Source organism: Engraulis encrasicolus, chromosome 13, assembly GCF_034702125.1.
Source record: "Engraulis encrasicolus isolate BLACKSEA-1 chromosome 13, IST_EnEncr_1.0, whole genome shotgun sequence".
In the NCBI taxonomy this organism is placed as follows: domain Eukaryota; kingdom Metazoa; phylum Chordata; class Actinopteri; order Clupeiformes; family Engraulidae; genus Engraulis; species Engraulis encrasicolus.
In genome coordinates, this window is record NC_085869.1 from 44,395,395 (window position 1) to 44,407,894 (window position 12,500).

General features: G+C 50.6%; 1 long non-coding RNA gene across 1 annotated transcript in view; it reads left to right on the forward strand.

The window, feature by feature from the left end:
- LOC134461219 (uncharacterized) overlaps positions 1-11,264 on the forward strand; it is a 27,602-nt gene extending 16,338 nt beyond the window's left edge. The window contains exons 2-3 of the long non-coding RNA XR_010037249.1: positions 3,542-3,638; positions 11,060-11,264. This is a non-coding gene — a long non-coding RNA (uncharacterized LOC134461219). The remainder of the gene's footprint in view (positions 1-3,541; positions 3,639-11,059) is intronic.
- The last annotated feature ends 1,236 nt before the right edge of the window (positions 11,265-12,500 follow it).

The window sequence follows — 12,500 nt, forward strand, 5'->3', positions numbered from 1 at the left end:
AACGCTGCACACCCGCACCACCCTCCTCCATAACTTAACCCCCCAGGACATGACAGCCCCTTGTGGATGCACAGGGCCGCTGATAGCTTTGACTGGGTGGACTGGGTGCGGGACAAAGCCATCTGAAAGGGCCCCCCAAATCCAATACATACATACTGGGCATTCAATGTATCGAGGCCTCTGTCTCCCTGGGCCCTCTAGACAAGTGACCCCTTTGCCCCTTCCCCGCGCACTCCCTGCCTCCTAACCCTCTGGCAGGGCACACTGACCTGCCAATGCCCACCACAACCCCCCCACCCCCAGTCACCCCTCAGGATCTGACAGTGTCATACGTAAGCACCAAGACCTCCCAGACCCAGCACAGCACACTATCCCTCAGCCCCTAGCCTCCCACCCCCAGTCTCCTAACCCCCAGCCCCAGCCCCCTAGTCGTAGCCCCCTTAACACACCCTGTTCCATCACTGGAACGTTGCAATAGTCACTGACAAAAAAAACGTAACAACTATAGTCCTACACCACTATAACAGTGCATAGGGCCCTTCAGTAACACATTACAACTTGGTCATTACCATTCTGGTCACGGCCTCATTTATAACAGAGGCCGTGTCTTAAAGGGTTAAAGCGATGGTTCGGAGTAGAATCACCCTAATGCCATTTGAACCGTGACACCCATCCACCTTTACACCCGAAGTGTTTTCTGCCGCAGACTTACATCAACAGAGTTGCCGTGTTATTCGATGTTTATTCCGGTTAGCTTGACTCAAGCGCATATGGATACTGGGCACCGTCTCCAAACTTTCCCCACAAAAATAACATGTCATTACACCAAACTTCTGCAGTAGCACAAATATGGTCTGTACTCACGAAACGAAGCATTTGGAAGTTTGGAAATAGTCCAGGAGTTTAGTATTATCAACACAAGCTGAATAGCTTCTCTGCTGCTAAAGCTGTGCCAACGTTACTTCCGTCATATGAGACAAGCCCGTAAAAGTCTTCAACAAACTTCCAGACGAGAGTGTTAAAAAAGTTTTCACTGAATTGTGATTAAGGCTTATATTTTCAAGGCAATACTTAAAAGATATTTCAAATCTTACCTACTATCAATTAGACAAGGATTTTCGTTATCAATACTGATGCTGAATTCACTTTTCATTGTGCATATTATGAGCTTCGTTGAGGACTCTTACATGCTTGTCTTAGATGACGGAAGTAACGTTGGCGCAGCTTTAGCAGCAGAGAAGCTATTCGGCTTGTGTTGATAATAATAAACTCCTGGACTATTTCCAAACTTCCAAATGCTTCGTTTCGTGAGTACAGACCATATTTGTGCTACTGCAGAAGTTTGGTGTCATGACATGTTATTTTTGTGGGGAAAGTTTGGAGACGGTGCCCAGTATCCATATGCGCTTGAGTCAAGCTAACCGGAATAAACATCGAATAACACGGCAACTCTGTTGATGTAAGCCTGCGGCAGAAAACACTTCGGGTGTAAAGGTGGATGGGTGTCACGGTTCAAATGGCATTAGGGTGATTCTACTCCGAACCATCGCTTTAACCCCGGCCGGCTCCCAGTACCAGGCCCACTGCCCTCCAGCGCTGCATGCCCCCTGCCCACCCCCTCTGCGCTGCACTCTGCTGGCCCCTGCTCGGCACCGTCCTCTGCCGCCATCAGCCCTAAGACTCTGTGACCCATTTCAGGCTGGTTAAACATATCACTCACGCCTGCTGGCCTCAGGTCCACTCCAAAGGGCTTCCGCTTCTCTCTCTCGTGCTCGCCCTCTCGCTCCCTCTCTCTCCCCCTTCATCTCTCTCTCTCTCTCTCTCTCTCTCACAGTTTCTCTCTCTCTCCCTCTCTCCCTCGATCTCCCTCTCTCTCTCTCTCTATCTCTCTCTCTCTCACACTCATTCAGTCTCACATGCACGAAGGAGGAGAGGGAGGAGAGGGGGCAGAGGGGGCACTGCAGTGTGAGAGAGTAGCAGGGGCAGCAGTGGGGGTAAGCGGAAGGGAAGGGAAGGGAAGGGAAGGGAAGGGAAGGGAGGAAAAATGGAAAATTGGTGTTGGCTTACCTGCGGCTCGCGGGGCGCCGGCCCCTTTGATCATTAGCCGGCCGCACCATCAGCTGGCTGCATGGAAAAAGCCCAGATAAGGCGGAGGAGGAGGAAGAGGAGGAGGAGGAGGAAGAGGAGGAGGAGGGCTGGGAGGCCAGCATGTGCACCTTATCACCCCCCCTGACACACACACACACTCATACACACACACACACACACACACACACACACACACACACACACACACACACACACACACACACACACACACACACACACACACACACACACACACACACACACACACACACACACACACACACACACACACAAATGCAGCTCCGACACCTCTCCCCTAACTGGCCTGGTCTCAGTAGACCTCACCAGACACTACCACACTCACACACATATGCAGTTTATACATACAGTAAATGCGATTTTTGCGGCCTCTCTCTTTTTTCGTTTTTTGTTTTTATTTTTTCGATGGAAGATTGTGATAAAAAAATCGAAATCGAGATAAAAAAATCGTGATATGACATTTTTGTCACATCGCACGCACCCCTAAGTTCAATACTGAATTGCTTACTCGCCGGCTACATATTACATTACGGCCATTACAGTAAGTCATTACTGTCGGGACCATAATGAAGCTGTGCCTGTGTATGCGTATTTGTTTCATTAACGGTGTGAGAGAATGAAGTAGGGCAGTAGGAGCAGACAAAGAGAGAGATAAAGAAGACAAAGGGAGAGAGAGAGAGAGAGAGAGAGAGAGAGAGAGAGAGAGAGAGAGAGAGAGAGAGAGGGGTAGGGGGGGACAGTATGAGAGAGGGAGAGGAGATAGACATAAATATAGAGACAGCACCCAAGCACTGTGTGTGATTGCTATCTGAGGTCTACAGTAATTGGTGTGTGTGTGTGTGTGTGTGTGTGTGTGTGTGTGTGTGTGTGTGTGTGTGTGTGTGTGTGTGTGTGTGTGTGTGTGTGTGTGTGTGTGTGTGTGTGTGTGTGTGTGTGTGTGTGTTGAGTCTGGAAGCAGTGTGGGGGGCCAGCAGGCAGGCCTGGCGTGGGTCCTGTTCCCACAGCAGGGAAGCGCGCGCATGTGTTGATTAGCCTCTCTGGCAGACCGACTGTGGACAGCATGGTAACCAGCGTAGTGTGTGTGTGTGTGTGTGTGTGTGTGTGTGTGTGTGTGTGTGTGTGTGTGTGTGTGTGTGTGTGTGTGTGTGTGTGTGTGTGTGCGGGTGTGTGCGTGTGTGTGTGTGTGTGTGTGTGTGTGTGTGTGTGTGTGTGTGTGTGTGTGTGTGTGTGTGTGTGTGTGCGGGTGTGTGCGCGTGTGTGTGTGTGTGTGTGTGTTTGCGTCTGTTTTTTTGCTGTTCCAGACTGCTAAATGTGTCAGCTGTCATTAAATGGTATTTAAATGTCTTTAAATGTCAAGAGTGTGGAATAATGAAGTAATAGTTTCTTGCTATATGTGTTCTTTTCCCCTCTATAGGCTGTGCAGATCCCAGACGCAACAAGCTTCTCACAACACCACACACAAGACAACGCATGGTGGTTAAAGTGTTTCCCCGAGTCCTCCATATGTAAAGGTAAGATGACCCTCCATCTTATACTTCTCTTTTTTATATTTCATCTGTAAGTAGTTGTGTTGTCGGGTTTAGAGGTGAACGTACACTGAGGTGTGACATTTAAAATGTTGCGATGCCCACACCCACACCCACCTCATCCATCCCACGTACGGCCATGGAAAAACAAGCACCTTTATAGCTTACATCCAGTATTTTGCCTCCAAACAGTTAAAACATGCGTGATACACGTACACCGCCACAGGCACAGACGCATTCTCACACACTTACACACATATACACACACTCAACATGCGGGCACCTGGATACCCAAACCAGTACAGTTCTAACAGCTCATCCTTTACTGTAATGCCCTGTCCACACCAAGAGCGGCCTACGCTGCCTGGTAGCAGAGGTAGTAGGGTTAGGGTTACATCTATTAGCACTAATACACACAATGTTAATGCATGTATACTGTATAAGTAACTTGTGAGGCATGTGCTAAGCAAAATCAAACATTTGTTAGGCATGTATTCGCAAATGTCTTGCTCATGCACAATTAGGTATTTATTACCAAAATAACCTTAGTAAGGACCTAACAAATGTTTGATTTTGCTTAATGCATGCCGTACAAGTTACTTATACATGCATTAACATTGTATGTATTAGTGCTAATAGATGTAACCCTAAAATAAAGTGTTACCGAAGTTTCGCCTTGAATTTGCTGTATTCGCTCTTGACGTGACATGGACATGTTTGATTAAGCTAATCACATAACGGCTCTGGCTTGACAGCCTGGGATATTCGGACTTATGAACATTCCAGTTGGTTTTCGCTGAACCACGTCATAGCTCATTACCATAATATTAGCTGACTTTTTATCGTTAAAATGTTCTCTGGTCGCTCGGTTCGCTTCGCTCCTGGCGAATTCGCTCTGATCACGTTGGTCGCGTGCTCGCCATCGAGAAATAATGACTTCCATCGCTCAGTTAGCGTAGGTCGCTCTTGGTGTGAACAAGGCATAAAGCCATGGGCTCTTGTTTCATCTCGACTGCCTGTTCCAGTCTCTTTTTTCACACTCCTCCACCTTTTGGAAGTGAAGTCACTGGCAGTCTGGCTCCCCTTGCCACTTAGCTCAGTACGAGAGAAATGCAGTTCCTTAGAGCCGAGTGAAGATACAGTCTAGGTGGGAGGTCAGAGAGAGAGAGACAGGCAGACAAAGAGAGAGAGAGAGAGAGGGAGAGAGAGAGAGAGAGAGAGAGAGAGAGAGAGAGAGAGAGAGAGAGAGAAGCAGAGACACAGCCGAGAGACAGGAAAAGTGTGAGAGAGAGAGAAAGTGCATTTTTTTAAGAGCCTCCTCAGAAGCCTCAGTCTCCTTCTTCTTAACGAGTGAATTCATGGAGCTTCAATCCTTCACTCAGGCGACAAACTCTGGCCCAGCCTATGACAACCCCCAACACCAACACTCACCAACCCCCTCCGCCGCCACCACCACTACCACCACCACCACCACCACCCATCCAGCCAGCCAGCCAGCCACCATGACCACCCTAGCAGCCCCACCCAAGCCCTCGCTGCCCTGTCCCCAGGCATCCCATACCACCACCCTCCCCTCCCCCTCTAACCCTCGCTTCCTCCTCCCCGCTCCTCTCCGGGCTCTGGCCCTGGCCGGGTTATGAATGGAATGTGTCGGAATGTGTCCTCGTGGTGTTTACGGCCCATTCATCTAGGGCGGCAAGAGCCCGGGTATCTCCCTAAGGGTGGTGGGAGAAGGGGGGGGTGTTGGGGGGGGTGGACAATGGAGGCCCCTCCAACAGGAAGTGCATTCCTTTCCCCTAGAGAGCCTTGGGCCGGCGGCCAGAACCCCTGAGACACTTGCAGAGAGAGGGAGGGAGAGAGGGAGAGAGAGAGAAAGAGAGAGAGAGAGATGGAAAGACGCGGAAGACCAAAAAAAATCCCCTTCTCTCTTTCACACTCTTCTTTCTCTCCATCTCTTCCTCGGGGCTCCTTTTCTTAATCCTCTCTCACACTCTCTTTCTTTTTCTGTCTCCTGCTCTTGCTTTCTCTCTCATGCACAGCACACACACACACTCTTACAGTACTTGTGCTTACTTAATCACCAGGTCCCGCACTTACAGAGTGCTTTTCAATGGCTTGGTCACTGACTCTCACTCGTTTGCTTGCTTACTCGCTTTGCGCACTCATTCACTAACTCACTCCCTCGCTCTCTTACTCACATGGAGACGTTCAAAACAGAAGATGCAAAAGCAGCGTCTCATCCTCACTTTTTCATATGAGGACGATTGCAAGTGGAAACAAGACCAAATTTGATCTTATCTTAACCTTACTGTCACGGCCTAAAGACGCAAAAATCTGGAGACGAGTGACGTGAAGGTGTATAAGCCATGAACATGTTTGGCTTTTTGGCCGTTTGGACGGAGACATAACCTCCAGATTTTTTGCGTCTTCAAGCCCCAATGGCAAGGTCGCCGTGCAAACGAAAGGTCGTCTCCCCTCACAATCGCCCTCATATAAACGTACACCCATCCTCTTCCTCATTTGTTAATTTGCTCATTTACTCACTCACTCTCTCACTCACTCACCGACTCACTCCCTCACTCCCTCCCTCACTCCCTCACTCACCGACTCACTCACTCACTCACTCACTCACTCACTCACTCACTCACTCACTCACTCACTCACTCATCCACTCACTCACTCACTCGTTCTCTCCTTCACTCACTCGCTTGCTCACTCCTTCACTCCCTCTTCTCCTCCTCTCTTGTCCGTGCGCTGGTTTGGCGGGCTCTCCGCGGGGCCAGCTGATGGGCTCTCTCAGCGGCTGACTCAGGCTCTCGGCAACAACTGCGGCCGCCGGCCGTGGAGTCACCCGAACCGTTGGCCACCACCTTCCCTCCTGACACACAGCTCTCCCTCTCTCCCCCTCTCTCTCCCTCTCTCTCCCTCTCTCTCTCTCTCTCTCTCCCTCTTTCTCTCCCTCCCTGCCCTTCTCTCCCTCCCTTTCGCTCTCTCTCTCTCACTCTTTCTCTGTCACTCTCTGTCACCCTTTCTCTCTGTCTTTTTCACTGGTTCACTCGCTTCCTTGGTCACTCATGCTTTTCCTCTATTTCCCAGTGCGCTCTCCTCTCTTCTCTCCCTCGCTCCTTCCCTGCACTCCCCTCACTTTTTTTTTTACTCATGTGCTTTTCCTCCTCCTCCGCTGGCCAGCTGAGCGTCATTCAGTCACACACACACACACACACACACACACACACACACACACACACACACACACACACACACACACACACACACACACACACACACACACTACACTGGACTGGACTGCTGGGCTGAGCTGTCCTGGCCCGCCGCCCCAAGGCCCTGACTAACCAGCTGACTAACCAGCTGACTCAAGCTCCCAAATAACAACTGGAGCTGGAGCCCGGCCTGCTTTCATTACGGCTGATTAGTAAAAGTGTATTTTTGGAGTTGTACAGGCGGGTGACACATAGTACGGACGAACTGCTGCCTGGCGCTACTGGCTCATGTGAGTTGGATGTGGAAATAAGTGTGTCGTGTGTAGTGTGTGTGCGCGCGGGTGTGTGTGTGTGTGTGTGTGTGTGTGTGTGTGTGTGTGTGTGTGTGTGTGTGTGTGTGTGTGTGTGTGTGTGTGTGTGTGTGTGTGTGTGTGTGTGTGTGTGTGCGCGAGCGTGCGTGTGGCTGAGCATTCGTGCGTGTGTGGTGTGCATAAGTGTGAGTGTCTATGTCTGTCTATGTGTGTGGCTCCCCCGTTCGGCCCATCTCAGTGTGAAGCGTTAGCTGTGGGCTTAAGACAGATTGGCTGAACTATATTACAGAGCCACATCAATAAGGCCCTTTGCGCCTGGGATCATGCCTCCGAACAGGGAAGAAAAAAGCTAATAAGTGTCAAAGCCCAGGGTTTAAGGCTGCGGCGGGAATTGATATTGGCTGCTTCAACTCAACACCTCGGTGGATCGCTCGCTCGTCGTCGCTGGCGGAGTGAAGTTCAAGTTACATTACATGAAATTGTGCTGCACATAGCAGCAGCTGAGGAGAGGAGAGGAGAGGAGAGGAGAGGAGAGGAGAGGGGAGGGGAGGAGAGGAGAGGAGAGGAGAAGGGAGGGGAGTAGAGGATAGGAGTGGAGAGGGGAGAAGAGGAGAGGAGAGGAGAGGAAAAGAGAGGGGAGGAGAGGAGAGGGGAGAAGAAGAGAAGAATGGAGAGGAGAGGAGAAAAAGAAAGACAGGAATGTATCACCACAGACCATCACTTTAACTAGGACCAACCTCTGCCCTGCTTGGCTGTGTGCCCGTAGTGCCTCGCAAGACAGTGACACACACACACTCACACACGCACACACACACACACACATAGACGGGGCAACTCATTTCCTGGGCTAACACTTTCCAGTCAGTGCTTCTGAGTGACAGTGACGTCACCATGGAAATGTGGCTCGGCTGGCCGTGTCCTGTGTCCCCCATGCCCCTCAGCCCTTTAACACCCCGCTTCACTCCCCGGAGGTGCCGTCAAGTGGGCATCCCATTGGCCAATGGCTCCATTCTCCATTCTGCCTCGCTCGGCTAGGCTTACTGTGTTACAACAGAGACTGCAGTGGACAAAAATGCAGTGTGAATTCAACACTTAGAGAGTACTTTGGGACCAAAATACAGAGGATAGTAAATGGACTCTCAAAGTGTTGAGTTAACACTGGGATAGGACACTGGGGCACCGCGGGAATCTCCTGCCAGGTTAAACCAAAGCCTGGATCCAACAGTCCTAATGTTGAAGCCCTGAGGGGACATGCAGGTTTTGCATGCATGCACAGAAAAAAAATCATTGTTATTTCAACACAGAGAGAGTCCATTTAACATCCTCTAGAGTGCATTTGGTCTCAGGGTACTCTCTACGTGTTGGATTAACACAGCATTTTTTTTCATTGTGTGGTAGCGAAGTTGGGGTGCCATAGTTGCTAACTGGGTTAGCTACTTCGTTGTTTTCGATGCAATTTCCCATTGGCAACTACCCAAGTTGCTAACTGGCTAACAACTACGTATTCGGGAAATGCACCCCTGGTCAGTAGAGAAGGGAATACTGACTTACACAAGGGAGCAGTTGAGAGAGAGAGAGAGGGAGAGAAAAATAGAAAGTTCAGGACGGAAAGAGAAAAGGCTTAGGAGAAAGAAGAGGGTTACAATGGCAGCAAGTGCAACGGCAGAAAAGTTGAAGAGCGGTATGAAGGCATGGCGTGAGAGAGAAAGACCGCAAGAAATGTCCGAAAGTGGAGAAATGCAGTGAACGGACCCAACGAGGGGAAAGCAAGGGGAGCCATTCCTCCCTTAATGGAGAAAAATTGGAGTCAAGTGACCATCAGCTGGTCAAAAGTATGTTTGATCAATACAGTCACAAGGTCTCAGGTATGCAGTAGCTGGACCCGGTACAGGAGCCTCCGGAGACAGACACAGCCATGGCCTCGCACTGCTCCCTAAGCTCAGGCCACCGAGCAGAGGCACACACACACACACACACACACACACACACACACACACACACACACACACACACACACACCCATGTGGACGCACGCACGCGGGCACCGCAGTCGCACACGCGCGCAAACGCACACACACACACACACACACACACACACACACACACACACACACACACACACACACACACACACACACACACAACTGAGGCCACCGAGCAGAGGCACGCACGCACACAGGCATGCACACACACGCGCGTGCGCGCGCACAGTCGCGCGCACACACGTACAGCTGAGGCCACCGAGCTGAGGCGCACACACACACGCACGCACGTGACACACACATGCAAGTACATATACACGCACATATGCAGACTCACACACACATACGCATGCATGCATGCACGCACTCACAGTCACACACACACGCACAGATGAGGCCACCAAGCTGAGGCGCACACACACACATGCACGCACATGCAAGTATACACGCACGCACATATGCAGACACACACACACACACACACACACACACATACACATACAAGCAAGAATGCATTCACACACACACACACAAGCATGCACACACACATGCACACATGCAGGCATGCACACACATATGCACACACACAAGAACAAACACACGCACACGCACGCAGACACACACACACACACACACACGCATGTAGACACACGCATGCATGCAGGCAGGCAGGCGCGCGCGTGCACGCACGCACGCACACACACACACACACACACAGCCTCTCTGGCATGGGGCGGTTATTTTTAACCCTAATCATTATCCCATGCTCTTCCTATGCTGCTGCTGCTGCTGCTGCCGCTGCTCTCCTTCTGGGCCTCTGAATATTTCCCCCTCAACTTTCTTTTTTCAGTTTTTTTTTCTCCTCTCTTCTTCCCCCTGCTCCTGCCTGTCATTTGATTAAGCCTGATTTCCAAGGATGTCGCTTCCACGAGTAGCCGAAATGTGGTCGTTGTTGTTGTCCAAATGTTGCTGGTCTTTGTGTTTGTGTTTGTGTGTGTGTGTGTCTGTGTGTGTGTGTGTGTCTGTGTCTGTGTGTGTGTGTGTGTGTGTGTGTGTGTGTGTGTGTGTGTGTGTGTGTGTGTGTGTGTGTGTGTGTGTGTGTGTGTGTGTGTGTGTGTGTGTGTGTGTGTGTGTGTGTCTGTTTGAGACAGGGAAGAAGAGTTTGTGTGTGTGTGCTTGGGTGGTGTGCGTGTTTCTGAGTAGGTTTTGTCTATCATTTATCAGTTGTTTAGTTTGGAATTACTTATTTACAGAAGAGCATTTCTTTGGGCTGTGAAAAATATAAAACCAACAGATATGCTTTTGTTTGCGGACCATGAAACTATTTATTGAACCTCAAAATCAAATTTTCAATGGAGTCCTGTCAAGCAGCTGATATAGCTCCATGATTAACTAAATGGCAGGCATTTAACTGACAGTGGACACGAAAAACAGGACAGACCACTTCAGGTAGAACAGCATCCTTTCCTATTTTCTCCTTCTGTGTGTTTTGTTGTTTGTGCCTTACTCATACCGATGCCAAGGGACAGTGTGGGCAGCAGGAGATGAGTGATGGCCAGGTTAGGGTCAGACTCATTCCCGGAACCTGGTTCCCTCCACCCCCACACCCCACAACCACCACCACCACCACCACACACACACACACACACACACACACACACATACTACACACACACACCGCCATCTTCATCTGCGTAATACCGATCTACACACTTCCGATGTGTTTTTGATGTGTTTAGATGTGTGTGCCTGTGCACTGCCCACTCACCAGCTGTAGTCGTTTTTCAGATGCAAATGTTTGTTTTGCCACCATTTCTTGACTCACCTCCTCTCTTTCTCTCTCTCTCTCCACCCCCCACCCCCCCCCCCCCTTCCTTTTTGTCTCTTCACAGAAGCAACACTCCTTGTAGGATGGAGATATAGATTGATGGATGGAAGGAGCATGGAAAGGAAAAAAGAGAACAGGAAAAGGACGGCGGGGGGAAGAAAAGGAGAAGAATGTTCCGGTAGCGTGGGCTCCTCTGGTTTTTGAGGCTGCCGCCCCCCTCCAGTGTGGGGCCTTTGCTGCTGTTGTTGCCTGTTGTTGTTCTTGGTGGTCATGGGCTGCTCAGTAGTCAGTGTAGATCCTGTCATGTACTCAGCAGCTACATCTGGCTACTGGGTCTCCCAAGGCACACCACCACACCACCACCACCACCACCCGTCTGTATGCCCACACCACCTACCTCCACACATGTCGATGGATCTCCCCCAAGGCACACACCACCTCCACCATCACATCTCTTCCCACTCCTCACCACCCCTCTGAACTGTATGTCCTCGTTGCACATCTCCACAAGGCACACACACCTCCACCACCACTACATCTCTACCCACTCCTCACCACCCATCTCTACTGGCCCTTCACTGGTCCTCTTCGTTATATCTCCCAAGGCGCACACCGTCACCAGAGATTCTTTAAGTATATAGAGATATGCCAACATAATAGGTTTCTATGGGCACCTAACATGACCAGGTTCCGGTCTGCCTAAAGGGGCGTGTCATAATGCTCCTAGCATTGAATAGAACAGTCCTTAGGTCTGCCTAGGTCTGCCTAAAGGGGAATTTCCCCCCCAATAATAGAACCCGGAAACAATGGGCCAATGGAACCTCTCTCTCTCTACTCTCTCTGCCGTCACCATCACCACCACCACCACCTCCCTACCTCCCCTCTCCCTACCCCACCACCCTGTAACTCCACCCTGTGACTTCATGCCCCCCATCGCTGTCACAAACTACCAACGTCATGACTTCCTCTCAGTCCTTCACCCCCTCCCTGACCTGACCATTCCTCTCCCACTTCTTCCCTCCCCCCCCATCTCGCCACCCACCATCACCGCGAAACCACCACTTCGACCCTGTATAACACCACACTTCCACCCTAGCACTTCTTCTTCCCTCTCCACCATCTCTGTGTCTACCACCCCGTGACACCACCCTACCCTGTGCCCCTGTCACTACGGCAGCTCTACTTCCTCCCTCGGCCCGACACCCCACCCAGACGGGCCATTCCTCCATGATTGCAGGGTGCATTATCGCCACTCCCGGATGTCGTTCACTGGCCTGGCTGAAGGACACACACACACACACAGATACACAATTACACGCACACACGTACTGCATACGTGCAAACTCACTCATATGTACGTCGACAACCATATATCCCCATACCAATGTTGGCATGTACTGCACCAAATGTTGATATCATCTCTGGCTATCTTAATCTCTCTCGGTCTCGGTCTCGGTATCAGTCTTGGTCTCTCTCTCTCTCTCTCTCTCTCTCTCTCTCTCTCT